The 22,055-nt window shown below is 47.8% G+C and overlaps 29 non-coding genes across 29 annotated transcripts; all 29 read right to left on the minus strand.

Moving 5' to 3' along the window:
* Positions 1 to 558: 558 nt before the first annotated feature.
* LOC142137030 (U1 spliceosomal RNA) lies at positions 559 to 722 on the minus strand. Its single transcript, XR_012687695.1, has one exon. It is a non-coding gene; the product is annotated as a U1 spliceosomal RNA (small nuclear RNA).
* Positions 723 to 1,310: 588 nt separating this feature from the next.
* LOC142137154 (U1 spliceosomal RNA) lies at positions 1,311 to 1,474 on the minus strand. Its single transcript, XR_012687816.1, has one exon. It is a non-coding gene; the product is annotated as a U1 spliceosomal RNA (small nuclear RNA).
* A 588-nt stretch (positions 1,475 to 2,062) lies between these two features.
* Positions 2,063 to 2,226, minus strand: LOC142137148 (U1 spliceosomal RNA). The gene has a single exon (XR_012687811.1). It is a non-coding gene; the product is annotated as a U1 spliceosomal RNA (small nuclear RNA).
* A 588-nt stretch (positions 2,227 to 2,814) lies between these two features.
* LOC142137031 (U1 spliceosomal RNA) lies at positions 2,815 to 2,978 on the minus strand. Its single transcript, XR_012687696.1, has one exon. It is a non-coding gene; the product is annotated as a U1 spliceosomal RNA (small nuclear RNA).
* Positions 2,979 to 3,566: 588 nt separating this feature from the next.
* LOC142137147 (U1 spliceosomal RNA) lies at positions 3,567 to 3,730 on the minus strand. The gene has a single exon (XR_012687810.1). It is a non-coding gene; the product is annotated as a U1 spliceosomal RNA (small nuclear RNA).
* Positions 3,731 to 4,318: 588 nt separating this feature from the next.
* Positions 4,319 to 4,482, minus strand: LOC142137032 (U1 spliceosomal RNA). Its single transcript, XR_012687697.1, has one exon. It is a non-coding gene; the product is annotated as a U1 spliceosomal RNA (small nuclear RNA).
* Positions 4,483 to 5,070: 588 nt separating this feature from the next.
* Positions 5,071 to 5,234, minus strand: LOC142137033 (U1 spliceosomal RNA). The gene has a single exon (XR_012687698.1). It is a non-coding gene; the product is annotated as a U1 spliceosomal RNA (small nuclear RNA).
* A 588-nt stretch (positions 5,235 to 5,822) lies between these two features.
* Positions 5,823 to 5,986, minus strand: LOC142137034 (U1 spliceosomal RNA). The gene has a single exon (XR_012687699.1). It is a non-coding gene; the product is annotated as a U1 spliceosomal RNA (small nuclear RNA).
* A 588-nt stretch (positions 5,987 to 6,574) lies between these two features.
* Positions 6,575 to 6,738, minus strand: LOC142137036 (U1 spliceosomal RNA). Its single transcript, XR_012687701.1, has one exon. It is a non-coding gene; the product is annotated as a U1 spliceosomal RNA (small nuclear RNA).
* Positions 6,739 to 7,326: 588 nt separating this feature from the next.
* LOC142137155 (U1 spliceosomal RNA) lies at positions 7,327 to 7,490 on the minus strand. The gene has a single exon (XR_012687817.1). It is a non-coding gene; the product is annotated as a U1 spliceosomal RNA (small nuclear RNA).
* Positions 7,491 to 8,078: 588 nt separating this feature from the next.
* On the minus strand, positions 8,079 to 8,242 carry LOC142137037 (U1 spliceosomal RNA). The gene has a single exon (XR_012687702.1). It is a non-coding gene; the product is annotated as a U1 spliceosomal RNA (small nuclear RNA).
* Positions 8,243 to 8,830: 588 nt separating this feature from the next.
* Positions 8,831 to 8,994, minus strand: LOC142137038 (U1 spliceosomal RNA). Its single transcript, XR_012687703.1, has one exon. It is a non-coding gene; the product is annotated as a U1 spliceosomal RNA (small nuclear RNA).
* A 588-nt stretch (positions 8,995 to 9,582) lies between these two features.
* Positions 9,583 to 9,746, minus strand: LOC142137168 (U1 spliceosomal RNA). Its single transcript, XR_012687829.1, has one exon. It is a non-coding gene; the product is annotated as a U1 spliceosomal RNA (small nuclear RNA).
* A 588-nt stretch (positions 9,747 to 10,334) lies between these two features.
* LOC142137134 (U1 spliceosomal RNA) lies at positions 10,335 to 10,498 on the minus strand. Its single transcript, XR_012687797.1, has one exon. It is a non-coding gene; the product is annotated as a U1 spliceosomal RNA (small nuclear RNA).
* Positions 10,499 to 11,086: 588 nt separating this feature from the next.
* LOC142137039 (U1 spliceosomal RNA) lies at positions 11,087 to 11,250 on the minus strand. Its single transcript, XR_012687704.1, has one exon. It is a non-coding gene; the product is annotated as a U1 spliceosomal RNA (small nuclear RNA).
* A 588-nt stretch (positions 11,251 to 11,838) lies between these two features.
* On the minus strand, positions 11,839 to 12,002 carry LOC142137040 (U1 spliceosomal RNA). Its single transcript, XR_012687705.1, has one exon. It is a non-coding gene; the product is annotated as a U1 spliceosomal RNA (small nuclear RNA).
* A 588-nt stretch (positions 12,003 to 12,590) lies between these two features.
* Positions 12,591 to 12,754, minus strand: LOC142137041 (U1 spliceosomal RNA). Its single transcript, XR_012687706.1, has one exon. It is a non-coding gene; the product is annotated as a U1 spliceosomal RNA (small nuclear RNA).
* Positions 12,755 to 13,342: 588 nt separating this feature from the next.
* Positions 13,343 to 13,506, minus strand: LOC142137115 (U1 spliceosomal RNA). The gene has a single exon (XR_012687778.1). It is a non-coding gene; the product is annotated as a U1 spliceosomal RNA (small nuclear RNA).
* A 588-nt stretch (positions 13,507 to 14,094) lies between these two features.
* LOC142137042 (U1 spliceosomal RNA) lies at positions 14,095 to 14,258 on the minus strand. Its single transcript, XR_012687707.1, has one exon. It is a non-coding gene; the product is annotated as a U1 spliceosomal RNA (small nuclear RNA).
* Positions 14,259 to 14,846: 588 nt separating this feature from the next.
* On the minus strand, positions 14,847 to 15,010 carry LOC142137156 (U1 spliceosomal RNA). Its single transcript, XR_012687818.1, has one exon. It is a non-coding gene; the product is annotated as a U1 spliceosomal RNA (small nuclear RNA).
* A 588-nt stretch (positions 15,011 to 15,598) lies between these two features.
* On the minus strand, positions 15,599 to 15,762 carry LOC142137043 (U1 spliceosomal RNA). The gene has a single exon (XR_012687708.1). It is a non-coding gene; the product is annotated as a U1 spliceosomal RNA (small nuclear RNA).
* Positions 15,763 to 16,350: 588 nt separating this feature from the next.
* LOC142137044 (U1 spliceosomal RNA) lies at positions 16,351 to 16,514 on the minus strand. Its single transcript, XR_012687709.1, has one exon. It is a non-coding gene; the product is annotated as a U1 spliceosomal RNA (small nuclear RNA).
* Positions 16,515 to 17,102: 588 nt separating this feature from the next.
* LOC142137045 (U1 spliceosomal RNA) lies at positions 17,103 to 17,266 on the minus strand. The gene has a single exon (XR_012687710.1). It is a non-coding gene; the product is annotated as a U1 spliceosomal RNA (small nuclear RNA).
* Positions 17,267 to 17,854: 588 nt separating this feature from the next.
* Positions 17,855 to 18,018, minus strand: LOC142137047 (U1 spliceosomal RNA). The gene has a single exon (XR_012687712.1). It is a non-coding gene; the product is annotated as a U1 spliceosomal RNA (small nuclear RNA).
* Positions 18,019 to 18,606: 588 nt separating this feature from the next.
* On the minus strand, positions 18,607 to 18,770 carry LOC142137048 (U1 spliceosomal RNA). The gene has a single exon (XR_012687713.1). It is a non-coding gene; the product is annotated as a U1 spliceosomal RNA (small nuclear RNA).
* A 588-nt stretch (positions 18,771 to 19,358) lies between these two features.
* Positions 19,359 to 19,522, minus strand: LOC142137111 (U1 spliceosomal RNA). The gene has a single exon (XR_012687774.1). It is a non-coding gene; the product is annotated as a U1 spliceosomal RNA (small nuclear RNA).
* Positions 19,523 to 20,110: 588 nt separating this feature from the next.
* On the minus strand, positions 20,111 to 20,274 carry LOC142137049 (U1 spliceosomal RNA). Its single transcript, XR_012687714.1, has one exon. It is a non-coding gene; the product is annotated as a U1 spliceosomal RNA (small nuclear RNA).
* Positions 20,275 to 20,862: 588 nt separating this feature from the next.
* On the minus strand, positions 20,863 to 21,026 carry LOC142137050 (U1 spliceosomal RNA). The gene has a single exon (XR_012687715.1). It is a non-coding gene; the product is annotated as a U1 spliceosomal RNA (small nuclear RNA).
* A 588-nt stretch (positions 21,027 to 21,614) lies between these two features.
* Positions 21,615 to 21,778, minus strand: LOC142137051 (U1 spliceosomal RNA). The gene has a single exon (XR_012687716.1). It is a non-coding gene; the product is annotated as a U1 spliceosomal RNA (small nuclear RNA).
* Between the last annotated feature and the right edge of the window lie 277 nt (positions 21,779 to 22,055).

Below are 22,055 nucleotides of genomic sequence, written 5' to 3' on the forward strand. Positions count from 1 at the left end.
GTCAAGCACACGCCTGTCAAGTGGGGGAGATTCTCCTGATGCAGCACAAATGAACTTTCAGCTGGGGACAACAACTGAAGGGAAGCGGATGGGTGCCTATTCCTGAAGCACCTCAAATGTCAAACTGTACGGACAAGTACAATTATAAGCATTCCCAGGGTGCAGCAGATATATTTGCATACGATGGGTTATCCAAGCAGTCAGCTGCAATACTCATCTGCATATGAAAAGAGAAAGACAGTAGAATGCCATCTATATAGGCCTGATTTGCATAAAGAAGCTCTGCAGGAAGAACTGTGCCCTGAAATAATCAGCAGCAAAAGGACACAGAGTGGTTCTATCAACCCTAGAATTATCAGAGAACAGGCAGTCATAGAGTACATGTCATATCTGGCAGAATGGCATCAGCACAGGGGGAAGAAAGCAAGCCAGGGAAAAAATCAGGCCGGATAGGGCTACAATATCAAGATATCGCGCTGCCGATAAAGCATTTAGATCATGCGCTTTCTGCAAGAAGGCTAGGTCACACAACTAAAGCTGACTTTTACCAGAGATGATCAGGGGAGAGCGCGAACGCAGTCCCCCACTACCACAAATTATGCAGTCGAGTTTCCCGCATTTGGGGAAATCGCAGGGGTCAGCACATCCGGAGTGCAATGGATGAACCTCACCCTGGGAGAACCACCTTTGTGATCATGGTATCTCCCCTGCCAGGTAAGTATGAGTTGGACTAGGACTCTGGAGGGCGACTGGTCAAGCACACGCCTGTCAAGTGGGGGAGATTCTCCTGATGCAGCACAAATGAACTTTCAGCTGGGGACAACAACTGAAGGGAAGCGGATGGGTGCCTATTCCTGAAGCACCTCAAATGTCAAACTGTACGGACAAGTACAATTATAAGCATTCCCAGGGTGCAGCAGATATATTTGCATACGATGGGTTATCCAAGCAGTCAGCTGCAATACTCATCTGCATATGAAAAGAGAAAGACAGTAGAATGCCATCTATATAGGCCTGATTTGCATAAAGAAGCTCTGCAGGAAGAACTGTGCCCTGAAATAATCAGCAGCAAAAGGACACAGAGTGGTTCTATCAACCCTAGAATTATCAGAGAACAGGCAGTCATAGAGTACATGTCATATCTGGCAGAATGGCATCAGCACAGGGGGAAGAAAGCAAGCCAGGGAAAAAATCAGGCCGGATAGGGCTACAATATCAAGATATCGCGCTGCCGATAAAGCATTTAGATCATGCGCTTTCTGCAAGAAGGCTAGGTCACACAACTAAAGCTGACTTTTACCAGAGATGATCAGGGGAGAGCGCGAACGCAGTCACCCACTACCACAAATTATGCAGTCGAGTTTCCCGCATTTGGGGAAATCGCAGGGGTCAGCACATCCGGAGTGCAATGGATGAACCTCACCCTGGGAGAACCACCTTTGTGATCATGGTATCTCCCCTGCCAGGTAAGTATGAGTTGGACTAGGACTCTGGAGGGCGACTGGTCAAGCACACGCCTGTCAAGTGGGGGAGATTCTCCTGATGCAGCACAAATGAACTTTCAGCTGGGGACAACAACTGAAGGGAAGCGGATGGGTGCCTATTCCTGAAGCACCTCAAATGTCAAACTGTACGGACAAGTACAATTATAAGCATTCCCAGGGTGCAGCAGATATATTTGCATACGATGGGTTATCCAAGCAGTCAGCTGCAATACTCATCTGCATATGAAAAGAGAAAGACAGTAGAATGCCATCTATATAGGCCTGATTTGCATAAAGAAGCTCTGCAGGAAGAACTGTGCCCTGAAATAATCAGCAGCAAAAGGACACAGAGTGGTTCTATCAACCCTAGAATTATCAGAGAACAGGCAGTCATAGAGTACATGTCATATCTGGCAGAATGGCATCAGCACAGGGGGAAGAAAGCAAGCCAGGGAAAAAATCAGGCCGGATAGGGCTACAATATCAAGATATCGCGCTGCCGATAAAGCATTTAGATCATGCGCTTTCTGCAAGAAGGCTAGGTCACACAACTAAAGCTGACTTTTACCAGAGATGATCAGGGGAGAGCGCGAACACAGTCCCCAACTACCACAAATTATGCAGTCGAGTTTCCCGCATTTGGGGAAATCGCAGGGGTCAGCACATCCGGAGTGCAATGGATGAACCTCACCCTGGGAGAACCACCTTTGTGATCATGGTATCTCCCCTGCCAGGTAAGTATGAGTTGGACTAGGACTCTGGAGGGCGACTGGTCAAGCACACGCCTGTCAAGTGGGGGAGATTCTCCTGATGCAGCACAAATGAACTTTCAGCTGGGGACAACAACTGAAGGGAAGCGGATGGGTGCCTATTCCTGAAGCACCTCAAATGTCAAACTGTACGGACAAGTACAATTATAAGCATTCCCAGGGTGCAGCAGATATATTTGCATACGATGGGTTATCCAAGCAGTCAGCTGCAATACTCATCTGCATATGAAAAGAGAAAGACAGTAGAATGCCATCTATATAGGCCTGATTTGCATAAAGAAGCTCTGCAGGAAGAACTGTGCCCTGAAATAATCAGCAGCAAAAGGACACAGAGTGGTTCTATCAACCCTAGAATTATCAGAGAACAGGCAGTCATAGAGTACATGTCATATCTGGCAGAATGGCATCAGCACAGGGGGAAGAAAGCAAGCCAGGGAAAAAATCAGGCCGGATAGGGCTACAATATCAAGATATCGCGCTGCCGATAAAGCATTTAGATCATGCGCTTTCTGCAAGAAGGCTAGGTCACACAACTAAAGCTGACTTTTACCAGAGATGATCAGGGGAGAGCGCGAACGCAGTCCCCCACTACCACAAATTATGCAGTCGAGTTTCCCGCATTTGGGGAAATCGCAGGGGTCAGCACATCCGGAGTGCAATGGATGAACCTCACCCTGGGAGAACCACCTTTGTGATCATGGTATCTCCCCTGCCAGGTAAGTATGAGTTGGACTAGGACTCTGGAGGGCGACTGGTCAAGCACACGCCTGTCAAGTGGGGGAGATTCTCCTGATGCAGCACAAATGAACTTTCAGCTGGGGACAACAACTGAAGGGAAGCGGATGGGTGCCTATTCCTGAAGCACCTCAAATGTCAAACTGTACGGACAAGTACAATTATAAGCATTCCCAGGGTGCAGCAGATATATTTGCATACGATGGGTTATCCAAGCAGTCAGCTGCAATACTCATCTGCATATGAAAAGAGAAAGACAGTAGAATGCCATCTATATAGGCCTGATTTGCATAAAGAAGCTCTGCAGGAAGAACTGTGCCCTGAAATAATCAGCAGCAAAAGGACACAGAGTGGTTCTATCAACCCTAGAATTATCAGAGAACAGGCAGTCATAGAGTACATGTCATATCTGGCAGAATGGCATCAGCACAGGGGGAAGAAAGCAAGCCAGGGAAAAAATCAGGCCGGATAGGGCTACAATATCAAGATATCGCGCTGCCGATAAAGCATTTAGATCATGCGCTTTCTGCAAGAAGGCTAGGTCACACAACTAAAGCTGACTTTTACCAGAGATGATCAGGGGAGAGCGCGAACGCAGTCCCCCACTACCACAAATTATGCAGTCGAGTTTCCCGCATTTGGGGAAATCGCAGGGGTCAGCACATCCGGAGTGCAATGGATGAACCTCATCCTGGGAGAACCACCTTTGTGATCATGGTATCTCCCCTGCCAGGTAAGTATGAGTTGGACTAGGACTCTGGAGGGCGACTGGTCAAGCACACGCCTGTCAAGTGGGGGAGATTCTCCTGATGCAGCACAAATGAACTTTCAGCTGGGGACAACAACTGAAGGGAAGCGGATGGGTGCCTATTCCTGAAGCACCTCAAATGTCAAACTGTACGGACAAGTACAATTATAAGCATTCCCAGGGTGCAGCAGATATATTTGCATACGATGGGTTATCCAAGCAGTCAGCTGCAATACTCATCTGCATATGAAAAGAGAAAGACAGTAGAATGCCATCTATATAGGCCTGATTTGCATAAAGAAGCTCTGCAGGAAGAACTGTGCCCTGAAATAATCAGCAGCAAAAGGACACAGAGTGGTTCTATCAACCCTAGAATTATCAGAGAACAGGCAGTCATAGAGTACATGTCATATCTGGCAGAATGGCATCAGCACAGGGGGAAGAAAGCAAGCCAGGGAAAAAATCAGGCCGGATAGGGCTACAATATCAAGATATCGCGCTGCTGATAAAGCATTTAGATCATGCGCTTTCTGCAAGAAGGCTAGGTCACACAACTAAAGCTGACTTTTACCAGAGATGATCAGGGGAGAGCGCGAACGCAGTCCCCCACTACCACAAATTATGCAGTCGAGTTTCCCGCATTTGGGGAAATCGCAGGGGTCAGCACATCCGGAGTGCAATGGATGAACCTCACCCTGGGAGAACCACCTTTGTGATCATGGTATCTCCCCTGCCAGGTAAGTATGAGTTGGACTAGGACTCTGGAGGGCGACTGGTCAAGCACACGCCTGTCAAGTGGGGGAGATTCTCCTGATGCAGCACAAATGAACTTTCAGCTGGGGACAACAACTGAAGGGAAGCGGATGGGTGCCTATTCCTGAAGCACCTCAAATGTCAAACTGTACGGACAAGTACAATTATAAGCATTCCCAGGGTGCAGCAGATATATTTGCATACGATGGGTTATCCAAGCAGTCAGCTGCAATACTCATCTGCATATGAAAAGAGAAAGACAGTAGAATGCCATCTATATAGGCCTGATTTGCATAAAGAAGCTCTGCAGGAAGAACTGTGCCCTGAAATAATCAGCAGCAAAAGGACACAGAGTGGTTCTATCAACCCTAGAATTATCAGAGAACAGGCAGTCATAGAGTACATGTCATATCTGGCAGAATGGCATCAGCACAGGGGGAAGAAAGCAAGCCAGGGAAAAAATCAGGCCGGATAGGGCTACAATATCAAGATATCGCGCTGCCGATAAAGCATTTAGATCATGCGCTTTCTGCAAGAAGGCTAGGTCACACAACTAAAGCTGACTTTTACCAGAGATGATCAGGGGAGAGCGCGAACGCAGTCCCCCACTACCACAAATTATGCAGTCGAGTTTCCCGCATTTGGGGAAATCGCAGGGGTCAGCACATCCGGAGTGCAATGGATGAACCTCACCCTGGGAGAACCACCTTTGTGATCATGGTATCTCCCCTGCCAGGTAAGTATGAGTTGGACTAGGACTCTGGAGGGCGACTGGTCAAGCACACGCCTGTCAAGTGGGGGAGATTCTCCTGATGCAGCACAAATGAACTTTCAGCTGGGGACAACAACTGAAGGGAAGCGGATGGGTGCCTATTCCTGAAGCACCTCAAATGTCAAACTGTACGGACAAGTACAATTATAAGCATTCCCAGGGTGCAGCAGATATATTTGCATACGATGGGTTATCCAAGCAGTCAGCTGCAATACTCATCTGCATATGAAAAGAGAAAGACAGTAGAATGCCATCTATATAGGCCTGATTTGCATAAAGAAGCTCTGCAGGAAGAACTGTGCCCTGAAATAATCAGCAGCAAAAGGACACAGAGTGGTTCTATCAACCCTAGAATTATCAGAGAACAGGCAGTCATAGAGTACATGTCATATCTGGCAGAATGGCATCAGCACAGGGGGAAGAAAGCAAGCCAGGGAAAAAATCAGGCCGGATAGGGCTACAATATCAAGATATCGCGCTGCCGATAAAGCATTTAGATCATGCGCTTTCTGCAAGAAGGCTAGGTCACACAACTAAAGCTGACTTTTACCAGAGATGATCAGGGGAGAGCGCGAACGCAGTCCCCCACTACCACAAATTATGCAGTCGAGTTTCCCGCATTTGGGGAAATCGCAGGGGTCAGCACATCCGGAGTGCAATGGATGAACCTCACCCTGGGAGAACCACCTTTGTGATCATGGTATCTCCCCTGCCAGGTAAGTATGAGTTGGACTAGGACTCTGGAGGGCGACTGGTCAAGCACACGCCTGTCAAGTGGGGGAGATTCTCCTGATGCAGCACAAATGAACTTTCAGCTGGGGACAACAACTGAAGGGAAGCGGATGGGTGCCTATTCCTGAAGCACCTCAAATGTCAAACTGTACGGACAAGTACAATTATAAGCATTCCCAGGGTGCAGCAGATATATTTGCATACGATGGGTTATCCAAGCAGTCAGCTGCAATACTCATCTGCATATGAAAAGAGAAAGACAGTAGAATGCCATCTATATAGGCCTGATTTGCATAAAGAAGCTCTGCAGGAAGAACTGTGCCCTGAAATAATCAGCAGCAAAAGGACACAGAGTGGTTCTATCAACCCTAGAATTATCAGAGAACAGGCAGTCATAGAGTACATGTCATATCTGGCAGAATGGCATCAGCACAGGGGGAAGAAAGCAAGCCAGGGAAAAAATCAGGCCGGATAGGGCTACAATATCAAGATATCGCGCTGCCGATAAAGCATTTAGATCATGCGCTTTCTGCAAGAAGGCTAGGTCACACAACTAAAGCTGACTTTTACCAGAGATGATCAGGGGAGAGCGCGAACGCAGTCCCCCACTACCACAAATTATGCAGTCGAGTTTCCCGCATTTGGGGAAATCGCAGGGGTCAGCACATCCGGAGTGCAATGGATGAACCTCACCCTGGGAGAACCACCTTTGTGATCATGGTATCTCCCCTGCCAGGTAAGTATGAGTTGGACTAGGACTCTGGAGGGCGACTGGTCAAGCACACGCCTGTCAAGTGGGGGAGATTCTCCTGATGCAGCACAAATGAACTTTCAGCTGGGGACAACAACTGAAGGGAAGCGGATGGGTGCCTATTCCTGAAGCACCTCAAATGTCAAACTGTACGGACAAGTACAATTATAAGCATTCCCAGGGTGCAGCAGATATATTTGCATACGATGGGTTATCCAAGCAGTCAGCTGCAATACTCATCTGCATATGAAAAGAGAAAGACAGTAGAATGCCATCTATATAGGCCTGATTTGCATAAAGAAGCTCTGCAGGAAGAACTGTGCCCTGAAATAATCAGCAGCAAAAGGACACAGAGTGGTTCTATCAACCCTAGAATTATCAGAGAACAGGCAGTCATAGAGTACATGTCATATCTGGCAGAATGGCATCAGCACAGGGGGAAGAAAGCAAGCCAGGGAAAAAATCAGGCCGGATAGGGCTACAATATCAAGATATCGCGCTGCCGATAAAGCATTTAGATCATGCGCTTTCTGCAAGAAGGCTAGGTCACACAACTAAAGCTGACTTTTACCAGAGATGATCAGGGGAGAGCGCGAACGCAGTCCCCCACTACCACAAATTATGCAGTCGAGTTTCCCGCATTTGGGGAAATCGCAGGGGTCAGCACATCTGGAGTGCAATGGATGAACCTCACCCTGGGAGAACCACCTTTGTGATCATGGTATCTCCCCTGCCAGGTAAGTATGAGTTGGACTAGGACTCTGGAGGGCGACTGGTCAAGCACACGCCTGTCAAGTGGGGGAGATTCTCCTGATGCAGCACAAATGAACTTTCAGCTGGGGACAACAACTGAAGGGAAGCGGATGGGTGCCTATTCCTGAAGCACCTCAAATGTCAAACTGTACGGACAAGTACAATTATAAGCATTCCCAGGGTGCAGCAGATATATTTGCATACGATGGGTTATCCAAGCAGTCAGCTGCAATACTCATCTGCATATGAAAAGAGAAAGACAGTAGAATGCCATCTATATAGGCCTGATTTGCATAAAGAAGCTCTGCAGGAAGAACTGTGCCCTGAAATAATCAGCAGCAAAAGGACACAGAGTGGTTCTATCAACCCTAGAATTATCAGAGAACAGGCAGTCATAGAGTACATGTCATATCTGGCAGAATGGCATCAGCACAGGGGGAAGAAAGCAAGCCAGGGAAAAAATCAGGCCGGATAGGGCTACAATATCAAGATATCGCGCTGCCGATAAAGCATTTAGATCATGCGCTTTCTGCAAGAAGGCTAGGTCACACAACTAAAGCTGACTTTTACCAGAGATGATCAGGGGAGAGCGCGAACGCAGTCCCCCACTACCACAAATTATGCAGTCGAGTTTCCCGCATTTGGGGAAATCGCAGGGGTCAGCACATCCGGAGTGCAATGGATGAACCTCACCCTGGGAGAACCACCTTTGTGATCATGGTATCTCCCCTGCCAGGTAAGTATGAGTTGGACTAGGACTCTGGAGGGCGACTGGTCAAGCACACGCCTGTCAAGTGGGGGAGATTCTCCTGATGCAGCACAAATGAACTTTCAGCTGGGGACAACAACTGAAGGGAAGCGGATGGGTGCCTATTCCTGAAGCACCTCAAATGTCAAACTGTACGGACAAGTACAATTATAAGCATTCCCAGGGTGCAGCAGATATATTTGCATACGATGGGTTATCCAAGCAGTCAGCTGCAATACTCATCTGCATATGAAAAGAGAAAGACAGTAGAATGCCATCTATATAGGCCTGATTTGCATAAAGAAGCTCTGCAGGAAGAACTGTGCCCTGAAATAATCAGCAGCAAAAGGACACAGAGTGGTTCTATCAACCCTAGAATTATCAGAGAACAGGCAGTCATAGAGTACATGTCATATCTGGCAGAATGGCATCAGCACAGGGGGAAGAAAGCAAGCCAGGGAAAAAATCAGGCCGGATAGGGCTACAATATCAAGATATCGCGCTGCCGATAAAGCATTTAGATCATGCGCTTTCTGCAAGAAGGCTAGGTCACACAACTAAAGCTGACTTTTACCAGAGATGATCAGGGGAGAGCGCGAACGCAGTCCCCCACTACCACAAATTATGCAGTCGAGTTTCCCGCATTTGGGGAAATCGCAGGGGTCAGCACATCCGGAGTGCAATGGATGAACCTCACCCTGGGAGAACCACCTTTGTGATCATGGTATCTCCCCTGCCAGGTAAGTATGAGTTGGACTAGGACTCTGGAGGGCGACTGGTCAAGCACACGCCTGTCAAGTGGGGGAGATTCTCCTGATGCAGCACAAATGAACTTTCAGCTGGGGACAACAACTGAAGGGAAGCGGATGGGTGCCTATTCCTGAAGCACCTCAAATGTCAAACTGTACGGACAAGTACAATTATAAGCATTCCCAGGGTGCAGCAGATATATTTGCATACGATGGGTTATCCAAGCAGTCAGCTGCAATACTCATCTGCATATGAAAAGAGAAAGACAGTAGAATGCCATCTATATAGGCCTGATTTGCATAAAGAAGCTCTGCAGGAAGAACTGTGCCCTGAAATAATCAGCAGCAAAAGGACACAGAGTGGTTCTATCAACCCTAGAATTATCAGAGAACAGGCAGTCATAGAGTACATGTCATATCTGGCAGAATGGCATCAGCACAGGGGGAAGAAAGCAAGCCAGGGAAAAAATCAGGCCGGATAGGGCTACAATATCAAGATATCGCGCTGCCGATAAAGCATTTAGATCATGCGCTTTCTGCAAGAAGGCTAGGTCACACAACTAAAGCTGACTTTTACCAGAGATGATCAGGGGAGAGCGCGAACGCAGTCACCCACTACCACAAATTATGCAGTCGAGTTTCCCGCATTTGGGGAAATCGCAGGGGTCAGCACATCCGGAGTGCAATGGATGAACCTCACCCTGGGAGAACCACCTTTGTGATCATGGTATCTCCCCTGCCAGGTGAGTATGAGTTGGACTAGGACTCTGGAGGGCGACTGGTCAAGCACACGCCTGTCAAGTGGGGGAGATTCTCCTGATGCAGCACAAATGAACTTTCAGCTGGGGACAACAACTGAAGGGAAGCGGATGGGTGCCTATTCCTGAAGCACCTCAAATGTCAAACTGTACGGACAAGTACAATTATAAGCATTCCCAGGGTGCAGCAGATATATTTGCATACGATGGGTTATCCAAGCAGTCAGCTGCAATACTCATCTGCATATGAAAAGAGAAAGACAGTAGAATGCCATCTATATAGGCCTGATTTGCATAAAGAAGCTCTGCAGGAAGAACTGTGCCCTGAAATAATCAGCAGCAAAAGGACACAGAGTGGTTCTATCAACCCTAGAATTATCAGAGAACAGGCAGTCATAGAGTACATGTCATATCTGGCAGAATGGCATCAGCACAGGGGGAAGAAAGCAAGCCAGGGAAAAAATCAGGCCGGATAGGGCTACAATATCAAGATATCGCGCTGCCGATAAAGCATTTAGATCATGCGCTTTCTGCAAGAAGGCTAGGTCACACAACTAAAGCTGACTTTTACCAGAGATGATCAGGGGAGAGCGCGAACACAGTCCCCCACTACCACAAATTATGCAGTCGAGTTTCCCGCATTTGGGGAAATCGCAGGGGTCAGCACATCCGGAGTGCAATGGATGAACCTCACCCTGGGAGAACCACCTTTGTGATCATGGTATCTCCCCTGCCAGGTAAGTATGAGTTGGACTAGGACTCTGGAGGGCGACTGGTCAAGCACACGCCTGTCAAGTGGGGGAGATTCTCCTGATGCAGCACAAATGAACTTTCAGCTGGGGACAACAACTGAAGGGAAGCGGATGGGTGCCTATTCCTGAAGCACCTCAAATGTCAAACTGTACGGACAAGTACAATTATAAGCATTCCCAGGGTGCAGCAGATATATTTGCATACGATGGGTTATCCAAGCAGTCAGCTGCAATACTCATCTGCATATGAAAAGAGAAAGACAGTAGAATGCCATCTATATAGGCCTGATTTGCATAAAGAAGCTCTGCAGGAAGAACTGTGCCCTGAAATAATCAGCAGCAAAAGGACACAGAGTGGTTCTATCAACCCTAGAATTATCAGAGAACAGGCAGTCATAGAGTACATGTCATATCTGGCAGAATGGCATCAGCACAGGGGGAAGAAAGCAAGCCAGGGAAAAAATCAGGCCGGATAGGGCTACAATATCAAGATATCGCGCTGCCGATAAAGCATTTAGATCATGCGCTTTCTGCAAGAAGGCTAGGTCACACAACTAAAGCTGACTTTTACCAGAGATGATCAGGGGAGAGCGCGAACGCAGTCCCCCACTACCACAAATTATGCAGTCGAGTTTCCCGCATTTGGGGAAATCGCAGGGGTCAGCACATCCGGAGTGCAATGGATGAACCTCACCCTGGGAGAACCACCTTTGTGATCATGGTATCTCCCCTGCCAGGTAAGTATGAGTTGGACTAGGACTCTGGAGGGCGACTGGTCAAGCACACGCCTGTCAAGTGGGGGAGATTCTCCTGATGCAGCACAAATGAACTTTCAGCTGGGGACAACAACTGAAGGGAAGCGGATGGGTGCCTATTCCTGAAGCACCTCAAATGTCAAACTGTACGGACAAGTACAATTATAAGCATTCCCAGGGTGCAGCAGATATATTTGCATACGATGGGTTATCCAAGCAGTCAGCTGCAATACTCATCTGCATATGAAAAGAGAAAGACAGTAGAATGCCATCTATATAGGCCTGATTTGCATAAAGAAGCTCTGCAGGAAGAACTGTGCCCTGAAATAATCAGCAGCAAAAGGACACAGAGTGGTTCTATCAACCCTAGAATTATCAGAGAACAGGCAGTCATAGAGTACATGTCATATCTGGCAGAATGGCATCAGCACAGGGGGAAGAAAGCAAGCCAGGGAAAAAATCAGGCCGGATAGGGCTACAATATCAAGATATCGCGCTGCTGATAAAGCATTTAGATCATGCGCTTTCTGCAAGAAGGCTAGGTCACACAACTAAAGCTGACTTTTACCAGAGATGATCAGGGGAGAGCGCGAACGCAGTCCCCCACTACCACAAATTATGCAGTCGAGTTTCCCGCATTTGGGGAAATCGCAGGGGTCAGCACATCCGGAGTGCAATGGATGAACCTCACCCTGGGAGAACCACCTTTGTGATCATGGTATCTCCCCTGCCAGGTAAGTATGAGTTGGACTAGGACTCTGGAGGGCGACTGGTCAAGCACACGCCTGTCAAGTGGGGGAGATTCTCCTGATGCAGCACAAATGAACTTTCAGCTGGGGACAACAACTGAAGGGAAGCGGATGGGTGCCTATTCCTGAAGCACCTCAAATGTCAAACTGTACGGACAAGTACAATTATAAGCATTCCCAGGGTGCAGCAGATATATTTGCATACGATGGGTTATCCAAGCAGTCAGCTGCAATACTCATCTGCATATGAAAAGAGAAAGACAGTAGAATGCCATCTATATAGGCCTGATTTGCATAAAGAAGCTCTGCAGGAAGAACTGTGCCCTGAAATAATCAGCAGCAAAAGGACACAGAGTGGTTCTATCAACCCTAGAATTATCAGAGAACAGGCAGTCATAGAGTACATGTCATATCTGGCAGAATGGCATCAGCACAGGGGGAAGAAAGCAAGCCAGGGAAAAAATCAGGCCGGATAGGGCTACAATATCAAGATATCGCGCTGCCGATAAAGCATTTAGATCATGCGCTTTCTGCAAGAAGGCTAGGTCACACAACTAAAGCTGACTTTTACCAGAGATGATCAGGGGAGAGCGCGAACGCAGTCCCCCACTACCACAAATTATGCAGTCGAGTTTCCCGCATTTGGGGAAATCGCAGGGGTCAGCACATCCGGAGTGCAATGGATGAACCTCACCCTGGGAGAACCACCTTTGTGATCATGGTATCTCCCCTGCCAGGTAAGTATGAGTTGGACTAGGACTCTGGAGGGCGACTGGTCAAGCACACGCCTGTCAAGTGGGGGAGATTCTCCTGATGCAGCACAAATGAACTTTCAGCTGGGGACAACAACTGAAGGGAAGCGGATGGGTGCCTATTCCTGAAGCACCTCAAATGTCAAACTGTACGGACAAGTACAATTATAAGCATTCCCAGGGTGCAGCAGATATATTTGCATACGATGGGTTATCCAAGCAGTCAGCTGCAATACTCATCTGCATATGAAAAGAGAAAGACAGTAGAATGCCATCTATATAGGCCTGATTTGCATAAAGAAGCTCTGCAGGAAGAACTGTGCCCTGAAATAATCAGCAGCAAAAGGACACAGAGTGGTTCTATCAACCCTAGAATTATCAGAGAACAGGCAGTCATAGAGTACATGTCATATCTGGCAGAATGGCATCAGCACAGGGGGAAGAAAGCAAGCCAGGGAAAAAATCAGGCCGGATAGGGCTACAATATCAAGATATCGCGCTGCCGATAAAGCATTTAGATCATGCGCTTTCTGCAAGAAGGCTAGGTCACACAACTAAAGCTGACTTTTACCAGAGATGATCAGGGGAGAGCGCAAACGCAGTCCCCCACTACCACAAATTATGCAGTCGAGTTTCCCGCATTTGGGGAAATCGCAGGGGTCAGCACATCCGGAGTGCAATGGATGAACCTCACCCTGGGAGAACCACCTTTGTGATCATGGTATCTCCCCTGCCAGGTAAGTATGAGTTGGACTAGGACTCTGGAGGGCGACTGGTCAAGCACACGCCTGTCAAGTGGGGGAGATTCTCCTGATGCAGCACAAATGAACTTTCAGCTGGGGACAACAACTGAAGGGAAGCGGATGGGTGCCTATTCCTGAAGCACCTCAAATGTCAAACTGTACGGACAAGTACAATTATAAGCATTCCCAGGGTGCAGCAGATATATTTGCATACGATGGGTTATCCAAGCAGTCAGCTGCAATACTCATCTGCATATGAAAAGAGAAAGACAGTAGAATGCCATCTATATAGGCCTGATTTGCATAAAGAAGCTCTGCAGGAAGAACTGTGCCCTGAAATAAACAGCAGCAAAAGGACACAGAGTGGTTCTATCAACCCTAGAATTATCAGAGAACAGGCAGTCATAGAGTACATGTCATATCTGGCAGAATGGCATCAGCACAGGGGGAAGAAAGCAAGCCAGGGAAAAAATCAGGCCGGATAGGGCTACAATATCAAGATATCGCGCTGCCGATAAAGCATTTAGATCATGCGCTTTCTGCAAGAAGGCTAGGTCACACAACTAAAGCTGACTTTTACCAGAGATGATCAGGGGAGAGCGCGAACGCAGTCCCCCACTACCACAAATTATGCAGTCGAGTTTCCCGCATTTGGGGAAATCGCAGGGGTCAGCACATCCGGAGTGCAATGGATGAACCTCACCCTGGGAGAACCACCTTTGTGATCATGGTATCTCCCCTGCCAGGTAAGTATGAGTTGGACTAGGACTCTGGAGGGCGACTGGTCAAGCACACGCCTGTCAAGTGGGGGAGATTCTCCTGATGCAGCACAAATGAACTTTCAGCTGGGGACAACAACTGAAGGGAAGCGGATGGGTGCCTATTCCTGAAGCACCTCAAATGTCAAACTGTACGGACAAGTACAATTATAAGCATTCCCAGGGTGCAGCAGATATATTTGCATACGATGGGTTATCCAAGCAGTCAGCTGCAATACTCATCTGCATATGAAAAGAGAAAGACAGTAGAATGCCATCTATATAGGCCTGATTTGCATAAAGAAGCTCTGCAGGAAGAACTGTGCCCTGAAATAATCAGCAGCAAAAGGACACAGAGTGGTTCTATCAACCCTAGAATTATCAGAGAACAGGCAGTCATAGAGTACATGTCATATCTGGCAGAATGGCATCAGCACAGGGGGAAGAAAGCAAGCCAGGGAAAAAATCAGGCCGGATAGGGCTACAATATCAAGATATCGCGCTGCCGATAAAGCATTTAGATCATGCGCTTTCTGCAAGAAGGCTAGGTCACACAACTAAAGCTGACTTTTACCAGAGATGATCAGGGGAGAGCGCGAACGCAGTCCCCCACTACCACAAATTATGCAGTCGAGTTTCCCGCATTTGGGGAAATCGCAGGGGTCAGCACATCTGGAGTGCAATGGATGAACCTCACCCTGGGAGAACCACCTTTGTGATCATGGTATCTCCCCTGCCAGGTAAGTATGAGTTGGACTAGGACTCTGGAGGGCGACTGGTCAAGCACACGCCTGTCAAGTGGGGGAGATTCTCCTGATGCAGCACAAATGAACTTTCAGCTGGGGACAACAACTGAAGGGAAGCGGATGGGTGCCTATTCCTGAAGCACCTCAAATGTCAAACTGTACGGACAAGTACAATTATAAGCATTCCCAGGGTGCAGCAGATATATTTGCATACGATGGGTTATCCAAGCAGTCAGCTGCAATACTCATCTGCATATGAAAAGAGAAAGACAGTAGAATGCCATCTATATAGGCCTGATTTGCATAAAGAAGCTCTGCAGGAAGAACTGTGCCCTGAAATAATCAGCAGCAAAAGGACACAGAGTGGTTCTATCAACCCTAGAATTATCAGAGAACAGGCAGTCATAGAGTACATGTCATATCTGGCAGAATGGCATCAGCACAGGGGGAAGAAAGCAAGCCAGGGAAAAAATCAGGCCGGATAGGGCTACAATATCAAGATATCGCGCTGCCGATAAAGCATTTAGATCATGCGCTTTCTGCAAGAAGGCTAGGTCACACAACTAAAGCTGACTTTTACCAGAGATGATCAGGGGAGAGCGCGAACGCAGTCCCCCACTACCACAAATTATGCAGTCGAGTTTCCCGCATTTGGGGAAATCGCAGGGGTCAGCACATCCGGAGTGCAATGGATGAACCTCACCCTGGGAGAACCACCTTTGTGATCATGGTATCTCCCCTGCCAGGTAAGTATGAGTTGGACTAGGACTCTGGAGGGCGACTGGTCAAGCACACGCCTGTCAAGTGGGGGAGATTCTCCTGATGCAGCACAAATGAACTTTCAGCTGGGGACAACAACTGAAGGGAAGCGGATGGGTGCCTATTCCTGAAGCACCTCAAATGTCAAACTGTACGGACAAGTACAATTATAAGCATTCCCAGGGTGCAGCAGATATATTTGCATACGATGGGTTATCCAAGCAGTCAGCTGCAATACTCATCTGCATATGAAAAGAGAAAGACAGTAGAATGCCATCTATATAGGCCTGATTTGCATAAAGAAGCTCTGCAGGAAGAACTGTGCCCTGAAATAATCAGCAGCAAAAGGACACAGAGTGGTTCTATCAACCCTAGAATTATCAGAGAACAGGCAGTCATAGAGTACATGTCATATCTGGCAGAATGGCACCAGCACAGGGGGAAGAAAGCAAGCCAGGGAAAAAATCAGGCCGGATAGGGCTACAATATCAAGATATCGCGCTGCCGATAAAGCATTTAGATCATGCGCTTTCTGCAAGAAGGCTAGGTCACACAACTAAAGCTGACTTTTACCAGAGATGATCAGGGGAGAGCGCGAACGCAGTCCCCCACTACCACAAATTATGCAGTCGAGTTTCCCGCATTTGGGGAAATCGCAGGGGTCAGCACATCCGGAGTGCAATGGATGAACCTCACCCTGGGAGAACCACCTTTGTGATCATGGTATCTCCCCTGCCAGGTAAGTATGAGTTGGACTAGGACTCTGGAGGGCGACTGGTCAAGCACACGCCTGTCAAGTGGGGGAGATTCTCCTGATGCAGCACAAATGAACTTTCAGCTGGGGACAACAACTGAAGGGAAGCGGATGGGTGCCTATTCCTGAAGCACCTCAAATGTCAAACTGTACGGACAAGTACAATTATAAGCATTCCCAGGGTGCAGCAGATATATTTGCATACGATGGGTTATCCAAGCAGTCAGCTGCAATACTCATCTGCGTATGAAAAGAGAAAGACAGTAGAATGCCATCTATATAGGCCTGATTTGCATAAAGAAGCTCTGCAGGAAGAACTGTGCCCTGAAATAATCAGCAGCAAAAGGACACAGAGTGGTTCTATCAACCCTAGAATTATCAGAGAACAGGCAGTCATAGAGTACATGTCATATCTGGCAGAATGGCATCAGTACAGGGGGAAGAAAGCAAGCCAGGGAAAAAATCAGGCCGGATAGGGCTACAATATCAAGATATCGCGCTGCCGATAAAGCATTTAGATCATGCGCTTTCTGCAAGAAGGCTAGGTCACACAACTAAAGCTGACTTTTACCAGAGATGATCAGGGGAGAGCGCGAACGCAGTCCCCCACTACCACAAATTATGCAGTCGAGTTTCCCGCATTTGGGGAAATCGCAGGGGTCAGCACATCCGGAGTGCAATGGATGAACCTCACCCTGGGAGAACCACCTTTGTGATCATGGTATCTCCCCTGCCAGGTAAGTATGAGTTGGACTAGGACTCTGGAGGGCGACTGGTCAAGCACACGCCTGTCAAGTGGGGGAGATTCTCCTGATGCAGCACAAATGAACTTTCAGCTGGGGACAACAACTGAAGGGAAGCGGATGGGTGCCTATTCCTGAAGCACCTCAAATGTCAAACTGTACGGACAAGTACAATTATAAGCATTCCCAGGGTGCAGCAGATATATTTGCATACGATGGGTTATCCAAGCAGTCAGCTGCAATACTCATCTGCATATGAAAAGAGAAAGACAGTAGAATGCCATCTATATAGGCCTGATTTGCATAAAGAAGCTCTGCAGGAAGAACTGTGCCCTGAAATAATCAGCAGCAAAAGGACACAGAGTGGTTCTATCAACCCTAGAATTATCAGAGAACAGGCAGTCATAGAGTACATGTCATATCTGGCAGAATGGCATCAGCACAGGGGGAAGAAAGCAAGCCAGGGAAAAAATCAGGCCGGATAGGGCTACAATATCAAGATATCGCGCTGCCGATAAAGCATTTAGATCATGCGCTTTCTGCAAGAAGGCTAGGTCACACAACTAAAGCTGACTTTTACCAGAGATGATCAGGGGAGAGCGCGAACGCAGTCCCCCACTACCACAAATTATGCAGTCGAGTTTCCCGCATTTGGGGAAATCGCAGGGGTCAGCACATCCGGAGTGCAATGGATGAACCTCACCCTGGGAGAACCACCTTTGTGATCATGGTATCTCCCCTGCCAGGTAAGTATGAGTTGGACTAGGACTCTGGAGGGCGACTGGTCAAGCACACGCCTGTCAAGTGGGGGAGATTCTCCTGATGCAGCACAAATGAACTTTCAGCTGGGGACAACAACTGAAGGGAAGCGGATGGGTGCCTATTCCTGAAGCACCTCAAATGTCAAACTGTACGGACAAGTACAATTATAAGCATTCCCAGGGTGCAGCAGATATATTTGCATACGATGGGTTATCCAAGCAGTCAGCTGCAATACTCATCTGCATATGAAAAGAGAAAGACAGTAGAATGCCATCTATATAGGCCTGATTTGCATAAAGAAGCTCTGCAGGAAGAACTGTGCCCTGAAATAATCAGCAGCAAAAGGACACAGAGTGGTTCTATCAACCCTAGAATTATCAGAGAACAGGCAGTCATAGAGTACATGTCATATCTGGCAGAATGGCATCAGCACAGGGGGAAGAAAGCAAGCCAGGGAAAAAATCAGGCCGGATAGGGCTACAATATCAAGATATCGCGCTGCCGATAAAGCATTTAGATCATGCGCTTTCTGCAAGAAGGCTAGGTCACACAACTAAAGCTGACTTTTACCAGAGATGATCAGGGGAGAGCGCGAACGCAGTCCCCCACTACCACAAATTATGCAGTCGAGTTTCCCGCATTTGGGGAAATCGCAGGGGTCAGCACATCCGGAGTGCAATGGATGAACCTCACCCTGGGAGAACCACCTTTGTGATCATGGTATCTCCCCTGCCAGGTAAGTATGAGTTGGACTAGGACTCTGGAGGGCGACTGGTCAAGCACACGCCTGTCAAGTGGGGGAGATTCTTCTGATGCAGCACAAATGAACTTTCAGCTGGGGACAACAACTGAAGGGAAGCGGATGGGTGCCTATTCCTGAAGCACCTCAAATGTCAAACTGTACGGACAAGTACAATTATAAGCATTCCCAGGGTGCAGCAGATATATTTGCATACGATGGGTTATCCAAGCAGTCAGCTGCAATACTCATCTGCATATGAAAAGAGAAAGACAGTAGAATGCCATCTATATAGGCCTGATTTGCATAAAGAAGCTCTGCAGGAAGAACTGTGCCCTGAAATAATCAGCAGCAAAAGGACACAGAGTGGTTCTATCAACCCTAGAATTATCAGAGAACAGGCAGTCATAGAGTACATGTCATATCTGGCAGAATGGCATCAGCACAGGGGGAAGAAAGCAAGCCAGGGAAAAAATCAGGCCGGATAGGGCTACAATATCAAGATATCGCGCTGCCGATAAAGCATTTAGATCATGCGCTTTCTGCAAGAAGGCTAGGTCACACAACTAAAGCTGACTTTTACCAGAGATGATCAGGGGAGAGCGCGAACGCAGTCCCCCACTACCACAAATTATGCAGTCGAGTTTCCCGCATTTGGGGAAATCGCAGGGGTCAGCACATCCAGAGTGCAATGGATGAACCTCACCCTGGGAGAACCACCTTTGTGATCATGGTATCTCCCCTGCCAGGTAAGTATGAGTTGGACTAGGACTCTGGAGGGCGACTGGTCAAGCACACGCCTGTCAAGTGGGGGAGATTCTCCTGATGCAGCACAAATGAACTTTCAGCTGGGGACAACAACTGAAGGGAAGCGGATGGGTGCCTATTCCTGAAGCACCTCAAATGTCAAACTGTACGGACAAGTACAATTATAAGCATTCCCAGGGTGCAGCAGATATATTTGCATACGATGGGTTATCCAAGCAGTCAGCTGCAATACTCATCTGCATATGAAAAGAGAAAGACAGTAGAATGCCATCTATATAGGCCTGATTTGCATAAAGAAGCTCTGCAGGAAGAACTGTGCCCTGAAATAATCAGCAGCAAAAGGACACAGAGTGGTTCTATCAACCCTAGAATTATCAGAGAACAGGCAGTCATAGAGTACATGTCATATCTGGCAGAATGGCATCAGCACAGGGGGAAGAAAGCAAGCCAGGGAAAAAATCAGGCCGGATAGGGCTACAATATCAAGATATCGCGCTGCCGATAAAGCATTTAGATCATGCGCTTTCTGCAAGAAGGCTAGGTCACACAACTAAAGCTGACTTTTACCAGAGATGATCAGGGGAGAGCGCGAACGCAGTCCCCCACTACCACAAATTATGCAGTCGAGTTTCCCGCATTTGGGGAAATCGCAGGGGTCAGCACATCCGGAGTGCAATGGATGAACCTCACCCTGGGAGAACCACCTTTGTGATCATGGTATCTCCCCTGCCAGGTAAGTATGAGTTGGACTAGGACTCTGGAGGGCGACTGGTCAAGCACACGCCTGTCAAGTGGGGGAGATTCTCCTGATGCAGCACAAATGAACTTTCAGCTGGGGACAACAACTGAAGGGAAGCGGATGGGTGCCTATTCCTGAAGCACCTCAAATGTCAAACTGTACGGACAAGTACAATTATAAGCATTCCCAGGGTGCAGCAGATATATTTGCATACGATGGGTTATCCAAGCAGTCAGCTGCAATACTCATCTGCATATGAAAAGAGAAAGACAGTAGAATGCCATCTATATAGGCCTGATTTGCATAAAGAAGCTCTGCAGGAAGAACTGTGCCCTGAAATAATCAGCAGCAAAAGGACACAGAGTGGTTCTATCAACCCTAGAATTATCAGAGAACAGGCAGTCATAGAGTACATATCATATCTGGCAGAATGGCATCAGCACAGGGGGAAGAAAGCAAGCCAGGGAAAAAATCAGGCCGGATAGGGCTACAATATCAAGATATCGCGCTGCCGATAAAGCATTTAGATCATGCGCTTTCTGCAAGAAGGCTAGGTCACACAACTAAAGCTGACTTTTACCAGAGATGATCAGGGGAGAGCGCGAACGCAGTCCCCCACTACCACAAATTATGCAGTCGAGTTTCCCGCATTTGGGGAAATCGCAGGGGTCAGCACATCCGGAGTGCAATGGATGAACCTCACCCTGGGAGAACCACCTTTGTGATCATGGTATCTCCCCTGCCAGGTAAGTATGAGTTGGACTAGGACTCTGGAGGGCGACTGGTCAAGCACACGCCTGTCAAGTGGGGGAGATTCTCCTGATGCAGCACAAATGAACTTTCAGCTGGGGACAACAACTGAAGGGAAGCGGATGGGTGCCTATTCCTGAAGCACCTCAAATGTCAAACTGTACGGACAAGTACAATTATAAGCATTCCCAGGGTGCAGCAGATATATTTGCATACGATGGGTTATCCAAGCAGTCAGCTGCAATACTCATCTGCATATGAAAAGAGAAAGACAGTAGAATGCCATCTATATAGGCCTGATTTGCATAAAGAAGCTCTGCAGGAAGAACTGTGCCCTGAAATAATCAGCAGCAAAAGGACACAGAGTGGTTCTATCAACCCTAGAATTATCAGAGAACAGGCAGTCATAGAGTACATGTCATATCTGGCAGAATGGCATCAGCACAGGGGGAAGAAAGCAAGCCAGGGAAAAAATCAGGCCGGATAGGGCTACAATATCAAGATATCGCGCTGCCGATAAAGCATTTAGATCATGCGCTTTCTGCAAGAAGGCTAGGTCACACAACTAAAGCTGACTTTTACCAGAGATGATCAGGGGAGAGCGCGAACGCAGTCCCCCACTACCACAAATTATGCAGTCGAGTTTCCCGCATTTGGGGAAATCGCAGGGGTCAGCACATCCGGAGTGCAATGGATGAACCTCACCCTGGGAGAACCACCTTTGTGATCATGGTATCTCCCCTGCCAGGTAAGTATGAGTTGGACTAGGACTCTGGAGGGCGACTGGTCAAGCACACGCCTGTCAAGTGGGGGAGATTCTCCTGATGCAGCACAAATGAACTTTCAGCTGGGGACAACAACTGAAGGGAAGCGGATGGGTGCCTATTCCTGAAGCACCTCAAATGTCAAACTGTACGGACAAGTACAATTATAAGCATTCCCAGGGTGCAGCAGATATATTTGCATACGATGGGTTATCCAAGCAGTCAGCTGCAATACTCATCTGCATATGAAAAGAGAAAGACAGTAGAAT

The sequence above is a fragment of the Mixophyes fleayi genome, chromosome 1 (assembly GCF_038048845.1).
Source record: "Mixophyes fleayi isolate aMixFle1 chromosome 1, aMixFle1.hap1, whole genome shotgun sequence".
Classification (NCBI taxonomy): Eukaryota; Metazoa; Chordata; class Amphibia; order Anura; family Limnodynastidae; genus Mixophyes; species Mixophyes fleayi.